Below are 19,427 nucleotides of genomic sequence, written 5' to 3' on the forward strand. Positions count from 1 at the left end.
ATGCGGCCCTCAGGGAGCCCCCAGTCTCCAATGAGCCTCTGGCCCTCCAGAGATTTGTTGGAGCTCACAATGGCCCGACGCAACTGCTCTCAGCGTGAGGGCGACTGTTTGACTTCTTGCATGAGCTATGGGATGAGGGCTCCCTCCACTGCTTGCTGTTTCACATCTGTGATGCAGTAGCAGCAGCAAAGGAAAGTACCGCCTTGCTTTGTGCAAGGCCTTTTATAGGCCTTGAGCTATTGCAAGACCTTCATTCATTCATATAAGTTCATATCGATTGATTGATTGATTGGATTTGTATTCCGCCTTTCTCCCCGAAGGGCACCCAAGGCGGCTTATATGAACAGTTCAGTGCTGAAATCAGTCTTTACCGGAGACTGCAGCGTCTCCTTTCAGTAACATTTTTACAAGAAAAAGCTACATAGCCAACAGTCCAGGTTCCTTTAGGTATCCTGTCTCAACTTGGGGACTATTTTTATTTACTTATAGGTTGTGGTTCATTAATCACAGGGGTTTCATTCTGGAACCCCCAATGGATACCAAAGCAGTGGAAAAATAGCTTTAAAGACCCACTTCCAGGTTTCTCACTCCTTTATTGTCGCCCCAGATTGCACTGATAGACACTAAACCGCACTCAGTCACTAGGCGGGGTGAATAATGGAATTTAATGGAATGAAATTATCATTATTTAACAGCACCAAAGTAGGAAATGAAATTTTGGTGCTTTTTTTTTTCCTTGTTACAAGACATTTGAAGGTGGACCTCGGTATCAGAGGTGCCAAATCAGTGAATACCAAGGCCCCACCTGTACTTAGAATAATGAAATGTTAGGAAAGGACAAATATCATCCAATTCACTCACACCCAGCTCAGTGCAGGCAACTGGTACAACATCCTTGAAAGATGGTCATCTAGCCTCTGCTTGAAAACCTCCACTACTACACGAGGAAAGGAAATGTTAGGAAAGGACAAATATCATCCAATTCACTCACACCCAGCTCAGTGCAGGCAACTGGTACAACATCCTTGAAAGATGGTCATCTAGCCTCTGCTTGAAAACCTCCACTACTACACGAGGCAGACTGTTCCAGTGCTGTTCCAGTACCCTGTCTTTCAATTAAAATTATCCCCAAGGCAGCTTACAAGAATACAACAGAAAGCAAACCAGGAGCCCCGTGGTGTCTGGAAACCCAGAGATTACAGGCTTACTGGTGCCCACCAGTCTTTGGACCAGCCATTTTCAACCTTTTTCAGCTTACGGCACACTGTCAAGGCACTAAAATTGTCAAGGTACACTCCCAGTTTTTTACTTACATTAAATTACTACATTACAATTAATTTTCAATTAATATAATTAATACAATTAAATCATTACATGACAAAGGGCACAATCCTAACCAGGTTTACTCAGAAGCAAGTCCTATTTTGTTCAATGGGGCTTAACCTCAGGAAAGTGTGGTTAGGATTGCAGCCAAAGACTAGGGGGAACATTGAAGGGGAATGTGCCTGTGGGTCTTGCTTCTGAGTAGACATGCCTAGGATTGAGCTTTTCGTTGCACTCTTTTTTCTCAAATACAGGAGCAGGCAATTGACACTTCTCTCTCCTTCTGTCCCCCACCCACCCCCTACTCTCATAATTGCAGTTAACACCTCTCCTACTGTCCCTCCCCTCACTCATCCCCACCGTCCCAAGGTCCATAATCACTTGCCTCACATTCTCTCCCCCTCACTGCCAAGTGCCTGCTCCTGTATTTCAGAAAAAAGTGTTTCCAAAAGCCCACTCCCAGGCGTGTCTACTCACAAGTAAGTCCCATTACAGTCAATGGGGCTTACTCCCAGGAATGTGTGGATAGGATTGTGGCCCAGCACCCTTCCTCTGAAGGGCAAGGCAGGGAGGGTCACTTTGGGGAGCTGCAGGCAACTGTGGCAAGGAGAAGGGACTTTCGGGGACTCTCAGCCAGCCAATTCTTAGGCTGGTGGCCTCAGCAGACTCGCTGGCTTCCTACCTGCTTGCCTGCCTCTGGCTCCCTCCTTCTCACTCACTCTGCCCAATCAGCAGGCAGAGCAGGCAACAATCCTTCATACCCAATCCTAGGTGTGTCTACTCAGAAGTAAGCCCCATAATAGTCAACGGGACTTACTTCCAGGTTAATGAGGATTGGGTTGTAGCCTTCCTCTTGCTCACAGCAGGAGATGCAAAGCAGTGGCCGCTCATTTTTCGCCACTGTGGTGTGAGGGTCAAAGCAGCCGCTTCTCCCACGCGCGGCTGCTGCCTGCCTCCTCTGGCCCCACGGCACACCTGGGTTGCCTCAGTGGTTGAAAACCCGCTGCTCTGGACAATGAGCACTTGAAATACAATTCTTTTTCAGGCAGGGAGGAAGAAGGCAAGCATCTTGCAACTGCTGCATTCCCTGGCCAACAGTGGGGGCCAGCTTGATTTCCCCTCACTATGGTGCCCATGTTGGGAAACAGGGGGTGCAACCTCCCAAGAATCCGAAGTCTTGTGGCCAATGACAGAACCATTATTTGGGTGTACTTTTTTTTTTTAAAGCATTTAAATTTAGGTTCCAGTATCTGCTGATTTCGGCATCTGCATGGATACCTGTCACGAAAAGTGATCATCTGACGGTTAGGAAGAAAGAACAGCCCTTTTCCCTTAAAAAGAAATTGGTTTGTTAGGGGGATAAGGGGCAACTGGGATACATTCCTTTAGCTTAAGTTTGCTCTAAGAATGGATTCTGTGAGTCAGTTGGGTCTCCTTCCCTGATCACCAAGGTTAACTATCTGTCCGTTAGAAATGAGTCAGGTCTAGAGTAAGTCAGGTCAGGATTAAACGTTTTAAATAATAGGCAAAATTTTTCCGTTAGAACTCCCCTTATTTGAGCAAAGTTTATTGGTTTTATGAGATTTGGCAATTTAGTAACATTTGCCTTGTGCATAAAACTTCTTGGTCTAGACTCTGGATTGGAAAGAGTGCGCTGGGGACACCTGGGTTGCTTGTTTCTTAGTTGGTTTATTTTAGACCAGAGGGAGGGATGTTTGGGCTCAGTCTCTTTCACAGTTCTGGGGGCAGACTTGTATCTGTATATATTTTTTTCTCTTTCAGAAAGAGGGGGTGAGTTTAAAAATCACAATCTTCTCTGGTTTGTTCAACAAAAATGGGGAAGTTCATGACCCAGAGGTTTGGCGGTGATGTCATCACTTCCAAGTCACCAAGCTCCATCCACTGTGCCTTCCCAGACTTGGACCTCACTGCACATCACCTGATTGCTACAAGCCCAGTGATCTGAAAATGCAGACAAAAGTAGCATAAGGTAAGACCTATCAGAGCAGAAGCTAGTGTGGCAGAAAGGCAAGGTAGTTTCTAGGCTGTGGAGAGAATAGATGGCTAAAATTTAAAACTTAGTTTCACAGAAACCCAAGGAACAGTGGATTAGATCAGAAATTCTTCAACTATGGTCCACGGAACATTTTCAGGTAGCTCATGAGACCATCACAAAAACACCTGGAAAATGCAGTTTTACCTTGCTTAGTAAAGTTTGAAATCATGGCTTGAGCTAGAAGTCAAACAGATTTATCAAAAGTGATCTTCAAAAAGCTACAAATACATTTGTACAGGCAGGCCTCATTACCTGTAGATTTGGAACCCAGGGATTTGTAAACTAGAAATGATGGTTTTCAGCCCTCCAAAGGCCTTAGAAGGCCTTCTGAGGATTGGAGAAGCTTCGTATGGCCTTCCTGGCCCTCAGAAGGCTCCTCCGGTTGCATTCAGAGTACCTATCCTACAGATTTGATTATCCACAGGTTACAGCATCTGCAAGGGTTCCAGCAATAGAACCCCCGCAGATAATGAGGTATGCCTGTACAGCTATGTTTTGGTACAACATACAAAGCTTAGATTTTCTTCTACTTGAATCAGCAGACTTTCAATTCTTTAGAAGTAAACTTAATTCTCACCCTCAACCATGTCCTGACTGGTTGTGATTAAGAAAACTTGAAGTAAAATTTTGTTTTCCTTTAAAGTATATTAATAAGGTCGTGTTGAAGCAAATGTAGACATCATGTGTTGGCAACCTTCAGTCTCGAAAGACTATGGTATCGCGCTCTGAATGGTGGTTCTGGAACAGCATCTAGTGTGGCTGAAAAGGCCAATTCGGGAGTGACAATCCCTTCCACACTGGGAGCAAGTGCAGTCTGTCCCTGGTCTGTCTCCCTGGCTATGGGCCTTCCTTCTTTGCCTCTTTGTCTCAGACTGTTGGCCAAGTGTCTCTTCAAACTGGGAAAGGCCATGCTGCACAGCCTGCCTCCAAGCGGGCCATTCAGAGGCCAGGGTTTCCCACTTGTTGAGGTCCACTCCTAAGGCCTTCAGATCCCTCTTGCAGATGTCCTTGTATCACAGCTGTGGTCTACCTGTAGGGCGCTTTCCTTGCACGAGTTCTCCATAGAGGAGATCCTTTGGGATCTGGCCATCATCCATTCTCACAACATGACCGAGCCAACGCAGGCCAACGCAAATGTAGACAATAAAACTGGCAACTATGTTTGTTTAGATACTGCTAAGAGAAATGAGAAACTGATAGCCAGCCATCAACATTGTTAACGTGGGTTGAAAAAAATCCTTTTTATCAAAGACTGTGTGGACTTGGAAGGCAAGTTCTTAGCATTCTACAGTACTTTCAGAATTACAGACCTCGTATTTTATTTACTGTAGTACTTTACTGGTAATGTTACACTTCCTTGTTTGGAAACTTATGTTCTGGCAATGTTTATATTTACAAAAACCTGTTTTAAACTGTGGGTATATGTTTAGATTAAGCCACCTGGTTAGCTTTTATGGGAACTTATTTTATATAAGAAGTTTTAGTTCCATTACAATATTAGCCACTAACCACCAGAAAAACAAGTTCTTCCACATTTATGGAAGCATAAAAGGAATCTCCTCTTATTTTGATAATTCAACAACAATTCTAAAGGAGGAGGGAGTTAATGAAAGATTATATTTTTCTAATGAGTGTGGCCTAAAACACGAAACTTTTCAGGCACTGTGACCAAGAGACTGAGGATGCAATCCTAACCAACTTTCCAGTACTGACCTAGCCTCAATGCAGCCATAAGCTAAGGTAACAAACATGCCCTTACCTTGAGGAGGCCTCCTTCACAGCCTCCCCACTGCAGGATGCAGTGCTCGCCACACTGACACAGCTATGTCAGTGCTGGAAAGTTGGTTAGGATTGTGCCCTGAGTTGCAAATCACGATCTTCCCAGTTTGAATGTCAGCTCTGCCATGAGTTCACCAGCTGTCCTTACTCCCTCAGCTGCAATATGAGGGATGATAAACTTGCAACAGTCCTGTACGTATTAACACCAAGACAACACATGTGTAGCTTTTCGCACACCAGAATGTGCCATATGTTATTAAATTGGTAAATATGATGGAGCAACATAGATATGTCACCTGCTTTTTGTATCATGGGTAGCTCTACTGTTTGGGTACAAAACAATTCCTATTATATTCATACAATAACCTCAATTCTTAAAGGGAAATGACCCAGTTTTGGTTCCCTATGCTGGGTCACACACCACTGCTGTAGGAGACCACTTAATATCACATGCCTCAAACAGCAGACACTTTATGAACAGAAATTTTTAGTTTCCCCTCCATACTAACATAATACGCAACTTTGAGAACCGGGATCACCAAACTACAGTACATAGTTTGGACCAGTAGTGTGGACCAGAGCTGGCTCACATCTGGTCCACCAACACACTATGACCAGCCCCTGAACCCAGCAGTATTATAATTAATGTGTATCCCCCCTTCTCTTCTTCTCCCACCCCATTCACCATTACTTTCTCTGACTGGACGCAACAATAACAAGCAGTCTTACAGCTGCAAAAATTGTAATTTTGTTCTCCTACTATGAACATTCTTAGAGTTCTATATAAAATGTGCATATTTTCTATAATTGACCCATTCTGTCTCATTATAGGAGCAAGACAGTGAATTGAAAGTTTAGCCCCTGTTCTAAGAATTGCAGCTTTTTTAAAGTTTATAAACAATTCTTCCAGTACTGCCCAGGAGTCTCTTCTCACTGTTAGATCCCACATTCCTAAATCCAAGAAATGCAAAAAGGAAGTGTTGAGGAAAGAAGTTGAAGCTAATGGGGGGGGGGAGGCAAAGGAAGTTATGTTTTATTACATTCAGATTACCGATACTTAAACAGTGTTCTTTTTTCAGGTTCTAGCATGCTCAGGTCACGTTCGTTTTTCAGATTCTAGCATGCTAGAATTTTGAAAAGTGAGCTCAGAGCTAGAAAAGATGGCTGCCACCATGGACACATCACTTCCTCCTATTTTCTATATTAAAAAGAACACTGCCATAGATTTCTATGTCACAAATATGGCAACATCTATACAATTTATTTCAATAATGGGATGCCATTTTGTCATTTTTTTTTTAAAGAGCCATGCTGGAAGTATGCTAGAAACATCACTTTTGCCTATCTTAAAAAAAGAACGCAGCCTTAAAATCAAGTTAATGCATTTCAAGTACCTTCACTCTCTCAAATGCAACTCTTAATAGTCCAGCAAATAATCAATGTAAAGGGGTATCCAGCAAAGTGTCCAGCAAATAATCAATGTAAGTACTCAATCCCAAATATGGATTTCTAAAACAGTAGACTGGTGCAAGTCCAACAAAATCTTGAATTCTTCAGCAACATTAGTATAATGACCAATCCAAGTTTAAACAGTCATGTAAACATAAGATGGAACTTCATGACATGCAAGATCAACGACAAATTATCCATATGTAAAAGCATATGTTTCTTCCAGTGCTCTAAGTTATGCTTGTTCTGCATGAATACCTTCCTACAGAGTTTCAAAATGTCTTCTGTAATATTAATCTGAAGCTATGAAAAAAGAAAATGCATCTGAGTTTTCACATAATCAGCATTTCCATGGAACACTATACAGTGTCAGATTCAAACAAACTCATAAGAGCCCTGCTGGATCAGGCCAAAGGCCCACTGAGTTCAGTTTCCTGTATCTCACAGTGACCCACCACATACTTCAAGACAAGACACAACTTACATCCTGGTGCCTCCCTTGCATCTGGCAATCAGAGGTAGCCTACCTCTTAAACCAGCAGCCTGCACATACCTACCATGACTTGTAACAAGTGACAAATGTCTGTTGAACCCAAGGGTAATTTCGAAAAACACAGAACAAGATAAATGGCAATCCAAAATGTTATTTGAAAAGCAGCAGGCCTATAATGTGTTATATTCTAAGTACTCCAGACATGAACAGAAGAAGTTCTGCTTGCACTTCTCTACAGCTCTAAATCAACCAAAATCTGCTCTTAAGCAATGGAGACCCTCTGGAGTAGGATGACATATGGCACAAAGGGTTGGAGCAAAAAGGGTCTCCCCTCCCCCTTGTGTGAGAACTTCTTTCCCTTATGCTACAAGCACTTAGGATACAACCCAGAATGTCTATTGTAGAGAGACAATGTGTAGATATTTGACTAGGCCCAGGAAGACCTAGATTCTCACCCCCATTCAGTGTTAAAACTTATTTGGGCCAGACTCCGTCTCCAGGCCTAACATACCTCACAGAGTTGTTTGCAAGGATAAGATGGGGTAACCTATGTACACTACTTTAAACTTCTCAGAACAGGAGCAGAATATAAAACATGGGCACTATATAGTAATACTACTACTGTGCAGATGGACAAAACCAGGCCTGTTTTTTGAAGCACCTTTCAAATTCTCCTCCAGTACTGCGGTCTTCAATTTGCTAATAGCTGGGACCCACCTCAGACACTGAGCAACACAGGATAGCACCTTCAAGACTGAGTAAGAGGTCATGGTTCCTCTACTTTTCCTGCCTGGTAGCAACCAATCAGACTGTCTTGCTATGGTGTACTACTACTACTTGTTTTCTTCCATGCCATCTGGAACAGGAGCAAAGAGTGACATGACAAAGCATGCACTCAGTGCTGAAAGGTGACGGGAGAGGAGGCACAGGCAACGCACAGAGCAGTGGGAGTGATGCAGCAGAGGGAGCAGGTGGATGGGAGACCAAGTGAACCTGCTAAGAGTAGGAAACACCAAAACAACCTCACCAAAATCAAAGCCTTTGGCAGGATTTACCTAAACCAGAACCCCTAGTCTTGTCTACTGCTCAAACTGTATAGGCCTGTCGTCTCAGAACAAAATAGCAGCAGCACTTCCACAGCCTGCCTCAAGACAGGTCAGACCTACTTCTAAGCCCCAACCCAACTGCTGAACACCTCTGCTCTAGCACAGTGGTTCTCACACATTTAGCACCAGGACCCACTTTTTAAGAATGAAAATCTGTCAGGACCCACAGGAAGTGATGTCATGACCAGAAGTGATATCATCAAGCAGGAAAAGTTTTAACAATCCTAGGCTGGAATCCTACCCATACTTACCCAGGAGTCTCATTGACTATCATCGTTAAAAGCATATACGTAGTAGCCTGTTAAAAGTACAGAACTGTAACATTTCCTCAAAGGTAGTCACAGACCATAGTAGAATCAAGTCTAATATAATAAAAATAAAATATTGAAATGAATGGGAACCTACCTGAAACTGGCTTACGACCCACCTAGTGGGTCCCAATCCACAGTTTGAGAAACACTGCCCTAGCTATTAGGATAACCCAGGAGGCAGGCTGACCCTGGCACAAAGTAAGGAAATTATTAATGTTTTTTTCTGGTAAGCTGTCTTATAAACTTCACTTCTGGTATCTTCAATTGTGCAAACTTTCTGTACAGAAAGCACCATGTTGAAATTAGGCTTAAATGCTTCTCTGTGCACACACATGCTGGGACATTGCAACTGTCTACTTTCACAAACAGCAGAACAAACAAGTTACCACACTACAGGTAGTGACATACCATTTCCTACACTGAAGTGCTTTTCATGAAAAAAAAAATCTATTGTATTTTAAGAAAACTTTGGAGTTAAAGATAATAACTTAAGTTAAAGATAGTAATAGCCAACAGAAGTGCTTTCATGACTGGAAAGCCAAAATGAATGATATTATGCTGAAACACACCTCTGTTTCAAGCCAAAATTAGGTTTTAAGGTGTGTCTCAGGAATGCTGGAACTTCAGACATTACCTTAGAATTTCAAGCAAATACTGAAAGCTGTTTATTTACTTGAAATACCTTAAGAATAGCAATTTAAACCATTTCTTCCCAATGTTGCTTATACACAACAGGGACCAAATGTGTACACGTGCAGGCCAGGCAAAATGGGTTAAACAGAAAATCTAATAACTATGCCAGTCAAAGCAGTTCTAACACAAAGACAATTGGTTGAGTTCACACACACTGAATGGCATTTAATGTTCCACATATTCTTTTCAGTTTTGAAAAAAGAACTACAAAGGGGAAAAAACCCAAGAATAAAAAGAAAAAACATACAGAACATTAAACAACAAATCCATTCAATGTACAAGGCAAGGAATGGCATAAATAAGGAACTATCCCGTTTCATATATTATACTACTCTAAACGTTTAGGAAAGGTCAGCTACAAAAATTATAATATCAAATCAAGCTGAAATGAAATCATGGGATGTGCTACCACAGGAGATACAGTACACAAGTGCTGTTAAGCAATGTGAATCAGAGCAGTCCTATAGAAAAGAGAAACATGATTGTGTCTACATGTGCTTATCCTGAAAGACCTTTCAGCAACAGAAGGTAATACTATGAAAAGCAACACCTTCACCTGCTTTATTTTACAAAATACAAACAAGAGAAAATACAGTTAATACAAAGGAAGCAACCTATCTGCACTCTCCCTCTCCCTGTCTGCAGCTAATACAGTACAGTAACTATCTGTAATGTATCCCGTTGGCAGTATGGATGCTGTCCAAGCACTAAGACTGGAAGAAATCAGTATGTTGGTTTTAGAACTACAACTACTGCAAAAATTCATACAGCACTAAAGCATTCTATAGCAGCAGACACAGAGGAGGAGAACTGAGCATGCATGAGACAGTCCTTGAGCAAGCTCTCCTGCTCCCGCCCTATTAACAGAGGAGGAAAGGAAAGTAGCAGGCAGCATATACTGCTGGGGGAAGGGAAACAAATGAACAGTGGAGCAAACCATCAGCACCATAGCTGGGGGTAAACAGAACCCTCCCCATTTCATCCTATATCAGGGATGCCCCAACCCCGGCCCTGGGGCCACTTGCGGCCCTCGAGGTCTCTCAATGCGGCCCTCAGGGTGCCCCCAGTCTCCAATGAGCCTCTGGTCCTCCGGAGATTTGTTGGAGCCCACACTGGCCTGACGCAGCATGTGGGCGACTGTTTGACCTATCGCATGAGCTGTGGGATGAGGGCTGCCTCCACTGTTTGTTGTTTCACGTCTGTGATGCAGTAGCAGCAGCAAAGGAAAGGCTGGCTTTGCTTTGTGCAAGGCCTTTTATAGGCCTTGAGCTATTGCAAGACCTTCAGTCATTCATATGTTCATCTTTAATATATTCATTTATGGAAACTTATGTAAATTTATTCAAATTTTAAATGTAAATTAATTCTTTTTCCCCCCGATCCCCGACAGTGTCAAAGAGTCGATGTGGACCTCCTGCCAAAAACTTTGGACACCCCTGTCCTACATGTAAGTAAGTATTGGCCTGCCATTACTACAAACTGAAGAGCCAATAAATGAGCTAACTGAACCTATGTTCCGCATTTAAACAGAATATTACAACCACGTCCACAATATATTTCACGATAATCTTGCATCTGCTTCTAAGCCATTCCTTTCCCACAGCACTTACTAATCATAACCCATGAACATATTTTGTATACTACACTAAGGTATAATGTACAGTCCGAAACACATTAGAATAATCCCCTTTACAAATTAAAAAAGCCAGTCAATTATTTAAACCATTTCCACAGATGGGCTCACTAAAAGATCCTGAGTGAAGCAGCAAAAAGTACTCAAGAAATAAAGAAAAACTAATACACTACGAAACTGTTGCAAAAATTATGTTTGCGTAATGGAAGATTTGACCATTTAGTACAGTACTGTATATTTAATTAAGAACCTGCATGTTAGTATGATGTAACTGTGGAGATATTATACATGAATACTCCTCCCCCTGCCTTCTCCCACCCTATGAGATCTGCATACTGAGGAAAAAATGTAACTAGCAGCCATCCCACACACAGCACTGTTTACAAATCTTACCTCTACTACTATCCCTGGCACTGATATAAAGAAATCACTTCCCATGTCTATGTAATCTTATCTCTATTCTTACAAATACAGAAGTATGGTTATAACAGATAACAGAACTCCAATTTTTTGAAATGCCACTACTTTCCTAAATCATATGTAAGCTGTCACAGCCTGTTACTTGTTACATCTTGAGAGGCTCAATAGTTCAACAAAACCAATTTACATGTGATGACTATCGTAAAGCAAAATTAATCCAGCTGCCATCTATTAGGTAATCTATGCTATTACTTGCTAAGAACTTGGCTGCTCAAGATAAACTATTACAAAATCTAAATATTTAAACTTTGTCAACAGTGATGAAGTTTTAAAATGCAGCTTATCTAAAATATAAGTTTAATACATAATAAATTTCACATAAAACCATTGATAAGAACTGGACGGTACTGGGTAGTAGAAATCACTAAAATATTTGTGCCTAAAGTATGGCAGCACATATTGTGCAACTTCTAATATGACTAACAAGGGTTTCAACTTCTTAACTTCAAAGTGAAACATTTGATGGAGATAAAACACAAGCAGAATCTTTTAAGATATTGTATTTGTTTTCCGACTGAATTACTAAAACCCTGAAGTTCTGTTTCAGCAATTTCATGGCTCCCAAAGCAACCACAGTATGCAATTAAAACTCCATAATAATTACTATTTGTCTGTGGAAGCATCTTGGTTCATGCACATATGCAGTAAAAAAAGGATTTCACAGCCAATCTCAAGCCACATTTTGAAATTAGCTCTATATTTTAGCATGCAAACAGCTTTTTTTTAATAAATGACATTCATCTCTTGAAATATCCAGACCTGACATGCATCTGTTTTATTTGAGAGTATTTATACAGGTCAGCAATCCAAGCATAATTATGTTTGTTCAATTGATAATAATCACTGAAAACATTACTATGAAGGGCTTAATACGGGCACTGCATACCTGTTTAAAGACTGCATCTTTTAAATGGGATAACAAGCCAATTTAAAACAGTAACACCTTATAAGGCTCCGACAGAATTAACCCAGCAAAGACAATGAAATAGGAAAAGGATTACAAATCCTTTTGAGAGGAGAAAAGGGCTGCGCAGACACTCAACATCCAGTGCTAAAAATGGAATTATCACCCCAAACAACAGTGATTCCTGCAAGCGCTCAAAGGCCCTTGACTTGTAATATTGCTTGATGCTCACATCAGGAAGGACTTGTAATATTGCTTGATGCTCACATCAGGAAGGACATGAGAGAAAGGCTGCCGTTCTCCTTCTTGGCTTCCTTAACTGCTTTACAGCCCAATCCTATCTGTGCTTTCCTGGGAGTAAGCCCCATTGACTCTAATGGGGCTTACTTCTGAGTAGACATGCATAGGATTGAGCTGTTAATGTCATCACCTTGCCACAATATGTACAAACAGGGCCATACTACGCATGGGAGCACCAAGCTGCAGCGGATTATAACTCCACCTCGGCACAGGCTGCAGAGCGTCAGTGGCAATCTGCAGCCACTCACTTCCATCCACCTCCCTGCCAGGGTGGCTGAGAACTAGCCTGGGCTGCCGGAGAAGGCAGGAGCCCGCACAGCACGACTGGGCGCAGGCAAGGGGGAACGCTGCTCCAAGGCGTTGCTCCTGCCGCCGCCGCCTCCTCGCAGGAACCGAGAAGCGGGCGGAGGCGCGCCTTGACCTTTCATCGCCAGCGAGGGAGCTGCCCTCCCCTCCGCTCCGCTCTCACTGGCACCAGGCGCTTCTTCCAGCCCACCCGCCGGAGAGAGACGCGGGCGATACCTGCTCGTAAAGCGGGCGGCAGGGCTTCCGACGCGCCTGGGGCTTCCGGCTTCAGCTTCTCCTTCGGCCCCGGAGGCCCGGCCCCCGCCTGTCAGCAGCAGCCCGAGACCCGCCTGGCTCCGAGGCTCCCGGCAGCCAGCAAAGCAAAACAGCCCCGCAGACACACACCGCCGCCTCCCAGCCCTTCTCGCTGCACGCGCCACCCACTGCCGAGGAGAGTCGCAGACGGGGCTTCCCCCGCAGCCGGCACCCTCCCCCCGCCTCCGGGTCCTCCTGCACAGGTGCAGCCCCGCGCCGCAGCCCCGAGGGCCCTTCCCTCGCCACAGCTCCCCCGCGGCCCCTCCTCCTGCAGGGCCCGCTCCCCTCTCCCACCCACAGCCAGCCCCCTTGGCAGACCCACCGCCACCCAGCCCGGGCTCCCCCAGAGCGCCGCTGCCGGGACCCCCTTGGCTGCAGCCGCCTCTGCCTCCCACATTCCTCCACTGCTCGCCTTCCACGCAAGCCTCTCTCCCGGCGTCCGCGCCTCCAGCCCCCGCCCCAGAGCCCCCAGCCCTCCTGCCTCCTCCCCGCAGCCGCCTCCCTCCCTCCGCATTCCAGCTGCGCCCCAGCCCCTCGACGCGCGCCCCGTGCCCAGGCCTCCCCCGCTCACCGTGCAGCTCCGCCATCCCTCGCAGCCGCTCTCGCCGTCCCCCGCCCTCTCTTCTTCCTCCGCCGCTCTCGGGCCGGCCGCCGTCACCGCGCACTGAGAGAGCCGTCACGGGACTCCCCGCCCACAGACCTCCACGGCAACCATAGAGAGGGACGGGGAGAGAGCGTCGCGCCGGCCAAGGCACCCGAGCGCCGCCATCTTGGCCAGGAGCGGAAACGGCTCTGTTGCCATTGGCAACGGGGGCACCTCTCGGGAGAGCGCTGGGCTAGGCCCAAGCGCAGGACGGGGCAGTGGGCAGCGCCTTTCCTGAAAGGTCGAGGCCCCAAACACCCCCAGCCTTGGCTGCGTCCGGCCTGAAGAGCCGCGCTGGGAGTACAGATGTCGCCTCCCCTCGCTCACCAGAAGGCACTGCACAGGAGGGCACAAGCAGCATCACAAGACGGTGCGCTGCACCGTGTCTGTGAGAGCCCAGGCGGTGGCGTAGCTGGAGGGGGCGGAGCGCTCAGCCTGGCGGAGAGGTGGGCGAGCGGCCCCTCCCTTCGGAGCCATTCCTGGCGGGGGGGGGCAAAACGGAGCCGTGCGGCTCCGAAGTGAGGGGTCACTCGCTCGCCCCCCTCCAGCTACGCCACCAAGCCAAGGCACAAGCCCTTGTCACAGATCATGCAGTGCTTCTCACAAGTTCCATTCTTTTGAATGGGACTCACTCCCAAGTAAATGTGCACAGCAATGCTTCTCAGCCAGCAGTATGGGTACCACCAGTGGTACTTGAGGTGGTGTCTGGGGGTACTCATGTTACCCCTGGGCGCATGCCACCCGGCAGCAACACCAGGAATGCGATGCAACAACCAGTGGCAGGAGGTGCAGCTTGAAGGGGAAGAGCTCCGGCATATGCTTCTCCATGCTCAAAAATGCCCTCCTGTCCACCCTGAGCCTCTTACGTTCATGGCGTTGCATCTGGCCTCCCAACCCAGAAGGAACTGACAATGGTGTCATCACCAGTTACTTCTGGTGATACTTCCAATATGTGGAGCGTGTGAAGTGGTTTGGCGGAGGACAAACCTTGAAAAACACTGGGCACAATCCTAACCCCTTATGGCAGTGCTTTCCAGCACTGGCATAGCGGTGCCAATGGGACGTGTGCTGCATCCTACAGCTGGGTGTCACTCATGGAGTCCTCCTCAAAGTAAGGGAATGTTTGTTCCCTTACCTCAGAGCTGCATTGCCCTTATGTCAGTGCTGGAAAGCACTGACATAAGGGGTTAGGATTGCCCAATGGTGTATAGGTCCTATCCACATTTTTTCTGAGAATAAGCCCCATTGACTATAATGGACCTGACTTCTGAGTAGACATGCATAGGATTGGGCTCTAAGCCATCCATCCTCACTCAAAAATGTACTGTTTCAAAAGCCAAACCAATTCCCAATGGATCAAGATGAGAAAAATGTGAACACCACACAGGTGAAGTACAATAAATCAGACCTAAGGAACATTCAAATCACATCTTTGTTATTTAGCCTCAGTTATTTAATAGGCTATTCACACATGGAATGAATTGTCACACTAGTTGGGATAGCCACACAAGGACTGATGACTTTTTGAGAAGATTAGCCTGCAGTTTGCTGTAAGTGCCACTGAATTCAGTGGGACTTACCTCTGATTAGTAGATATATGCAAAGGAGCGCATTATTAGGTAAAGGGTATTTTCATAGCATTAATGTGATTAACACAGGATAGGAAGTCAATTTAAAATCCAAAGTATAGGGTGCTTGAATTATCAGGGGAAGGTAGGAGGCCCATGAAGAAATCCACTAGCCCTGATCCCCATTTTGTCAAAATTGTGCTCCTAGTAGCTGTCTGAAAAATAGCGGGAGGGAGCACAAAAGGTAAGGGATCCAGATGTTTCTTGGCCCCTGTAATTTGAGCACTGAACATTGACTCAGATACAGGGAAAGCAAAAATAACCTCTGTATGTTATTATAATAACCTCTAGAGCTTCTCCCCATGTTTAGTCAGAAATAAATGCCACTGAGGCCCAGTTTAAATGAGATAATCGGGGAAAAACAATTGGGAGATTTTGTGTGACTGACATAAAGTTTAAACTGGGTTGCCATCCCCGACATGTGCAGCATGAACACTGTAGGGATCTGTTGCCCATGGGGATGCAGCACTCATACCAGTGCTGCACCTGTATGTCAACGACACAATTTTTGACTGGCCACAGTGGACTCCTACACAGGTAAAGGCTTAACATCACCACATTTAACTTGGGCCCAGGAATAGCTTCTAATACTACAGCACATGAAGCCATCCACAATGGGAGTTGCCTCACACTTCCAGGTGAAATTCCAGGTGAATTCAGGGACAACTGAAAAAGTGTCAATCTTTCCTAAACAATTTGTCCTTCTAACATTACAGCAGCAGCACAATAGCTGAAAGTGCAACAGTTAAACCTCTGGATGTCTGCAGGTGCTGTAACATCCCAAATTGTGCTTAGTTCACTGGAACTTGCTTCCTAGTAAGCATGCTTATAATTGCAGCATGGAGTCCCACTTGCTACGGCAGCGGGGCTTATCATCAGAGGGTGCATGAAAGGATGATGGGGGAGAGGCAGAAGAAACTGCATTTGTCTGATCTCCCACTTCATTGGTGGCTTTAAGTGAACAAATCCATAGGTTGCAGCTGGCAAACTTATTTCAACACAAGACTTCACCCACTCATGTTCTAATATTCTGACTCTGGTTGGTAGCTCTGCTTGATTATAAGCATTGCAAGCTGTGTTGCTGTGCCTGTTCCTGCCTGTCCACATCCTAGCCAGGGGAAAAAAACAAAACACCTGGTTACTATAAAGTTTTTCTGACAACTTCAGAATTATGAGTTCTTTTCCATATTTCTGCATCTGATACATTTGTAATTAATTTCTGTTCAATAGCATAAACATGCATACCTCTTAACTGTCCTCCACTGTGTGATGTAGTTGACAAACTCTATTCCACATTTGGCAAAATTATGCTGTTATTTTGTTTATATTTCTGTAATTTTTAAAAATTGTGTCTATTGTTTAATTTTAATACTGTAAGTAAGGCACTGTGATACTGTCTACTGAAAAAGCAGGGTGCAATTCCTTTAAGAAACTGATAAAATAAAAAAATTTACCTAGTCCTCTGAGAGCCAAAGTAGACAGTACACAAAGACATGAGAACAGTCTTCCAACTACTGTATTTCTTTATTTTTCACCAGCGGAAGGCCCAATCCTATCCAGTGTTCCAGCACCGTTGCAGGTGCAATGCAGCTCTGATGTAAGGGACTAAACATTCCCTTAATCTGAGGAGGAGTCCATGACTGCTCCCCCACTGCAGGATGCAGTGCATGCCTTATTAGCACGGCTGCACCAGGGCTGGAAAATTGGATAGGACTGGGTCCTCAGAGGCTGCAATCAAGACTGAAAGGACATGTTACTTCTCCCATTCCCTTCTTGCTATTTGTCCAAAAGTCTCTTCCACAAATGATTTCTCACTCGCAGGGGAAAAGATGAGGAGAAAAGTATTGAGCGGATGAATTTGAGTAGACAAGTGTCAGGAGGGAGAGGTAAGCAACCCTGCCACTGGTTCTCTACTCGAACTCCCTTGACTGCTTGAAAAACCCTGTCTGTAGACATGTCTCTGTGCAACATCTAGTTTTGCCTTAGAGGCCTCTGGTCTTGCGCTCACGGTGGTGACATGCACTTTTACTATATACACAGTTTATTTTTAATGGAGGATTCCAAAAAAGAACACTCTCTCTCCAGTATGAAGTGATACTCAAGGCCCAATCGTAGCCAAATTTCTAGCACTGATGCAGCTCTGAAGTAAGGGAACAAACATTCCGTTATCTTGAGGAGGCCTCCGAAACTGCCTCCCCAGCACAGGATGCAGCGCATACACCATTGGCATGGCTTCATCAGGTTCAGAAAGTTGGAGAGGATTGCGCCCTCAGACACAAATTTATCACCTAAGTGAGAACTAGGCTGTAGGCCCAAATCTTTTAACCAAAAGCCACCAGGGAAACTAAGCATTTAAATGGAGGACTGGGGAGGAGGCTGATTAAACCTTTCCTCTACATGTGTCTTTCTGCTCAAACCCAGCTGTTTTTTTACATATAAGGGAAAAGATTCATATCATCAGTTTACCCCATATTCCCTAGACTGAAGACAAGGTGAAAACATTTGAGCAAAGAGAACTTTGTGTGTCCAAGCAGAGAAAGTAAAACAAGTTTCAAAATGAAACAAATCTGTGACTTGACTTTTCCAAGGAGGGAAAATTCAGAGCTCTTGAATTTAACCTCTGTGCAACAATCGTAAATAACCTGGACCCAATGAAATGAATTTTCGCTTTGATTGGAGCAGGAGCTAGATTTCATGAAGACTTAATTAATGTTTGAGAATGTGACATTTGTAAAAGTTGTAACAAACTTACATTTAAATATCTTAACATTTACATGCTTAAAACCTCTAGATTTTTGTCTTTTTGATGAAAGCTGGAATTCTTTGGACTTCGGTACTATGTAAAAATGGACCTTGGGAAACTATGTTAATGGGAATATAATTCAAACTCATCTCTGACCTAGTATTTCTGACTACAATGCTGCATACCTCTGAAGAATTGCACAGAATGGCCTGCCAAGAAAATCCCTCTGTGTTTAGTACTAGTTTATGGGAATGCTTACATGAGCAAAAGCTGCTTTAAATCCATCATGAAAATATAAAGTCAACACACAGGCAAAAAGACTAAAAGATGGGAGGAAAGCCAACATTGATCAGCCCCAAAGGATTCCAATCATTTAAACAGAAAAAGTCATCAATTGTCTTCCTATGACGTGAGTTGTTTGGCAATGGAAGTCTCTTTAGCCAAATATATACAATGCAGCTGACTATAATGAATCTCCTGACTAGAGCTGCCAGTGTTTTTCTGACAGGGCTCCTGTACTTTCAATAGCTCTTGACAAGCAGAAATTTAGCAGGTAAAGCTATTCTCGTAATTTCATCCCTGTGGCAGGAATATCTTCACTTAATGTATTTCAGTCTTGAGTGTTGACTTCTTAAAGGCACAGAAGTTCTGTTAGGAAAAATCATTGGCAACCAGAGAGACAAAGTGGAAGGAGGATAAGGAAATTTAGCATATTGTAATTAGAAGACACATTTTGTTCTTTGTTTCCAAGTCAGAAAGACACACAACGTGTTGATGCACATTCACCCTGTTTACATCACAGCTCTAGCAGAGGGACCACAGCTTAGAGGCAATGCAGAAAATATCAGGCTCAATGCTTGGCATCTTTGGTTAAAAGGATCAAATAACCAGTGGGAAAGACCTCTGTCAAGGCCCTGGAGAGCTGCTGCCAGAATCGATAATACTGGGCCAGATGAATCAATCATTTGGCTCAGTATAAAACAGTCTAATACGTTCATAACTGTTTTCACTACCAGGGATCAGCCCCTGAAACATGCACTGCAGTAATAAAAATGGAAAATGCCCTGGACATGTGCAGAAAGCCTTTTCTTCAGCCATGCCTAGTCCCTATAGATCTGCATTTGGGGAATAGAACTTCTCAGTCAGAACATTTCCAGTCAGGCTTAGACCTCAGTAGCTCTTTACTGAGAAATGAATATTAATTCCTAGGAGCCAGCAGTTAAAAGGTCCAAGAATCCAGAGCAGTACATTTTCCCCCATAAACAGATTATCTATAATAGTTCACA

At 44.4% G+C, this 19,427-nt stretch overlaps 1 protein-coding gene across 1 annotated transcript in view; it reads right to left on the reverse strand.

Moving 5' to 3' along the window:
* The window catches only part of SHOC2 (SHOC2 leucine rich repeat scaffold protein), a 65,688-nt gene extending 51,932 nt beyond the window's left edge, over positions 1-13,756 (reverse strand). The window contains exon 1 of the mRNA XM_066620982.1: positions 13,699-13,756. The gene's annotated coding sequence lies outside the window, so the exon portion shown is untranslated. The remainder of the gene's footprint in view (positions 1-13,698) is intronic.
* Between the last annotated feature and the right edge of the window lie 5,671 nt (positions 13,757-19,427).

The sequence above is a fragment of the Tiliqua scincoides genome, chromosome 3, assembly GCF_035046505.1.
Source record: "Tiliqua scincoides isolate rTilSci1 chromosome 3, rTilSci1.hap2, whole genome shotgun sequence".
Taxonomy (NCBI): Eukaryota; Metazoa; Chordata; class Lepidosauria; order Squamata; family Scincidae; genus Tiliqua; species Tiliqua scincoides.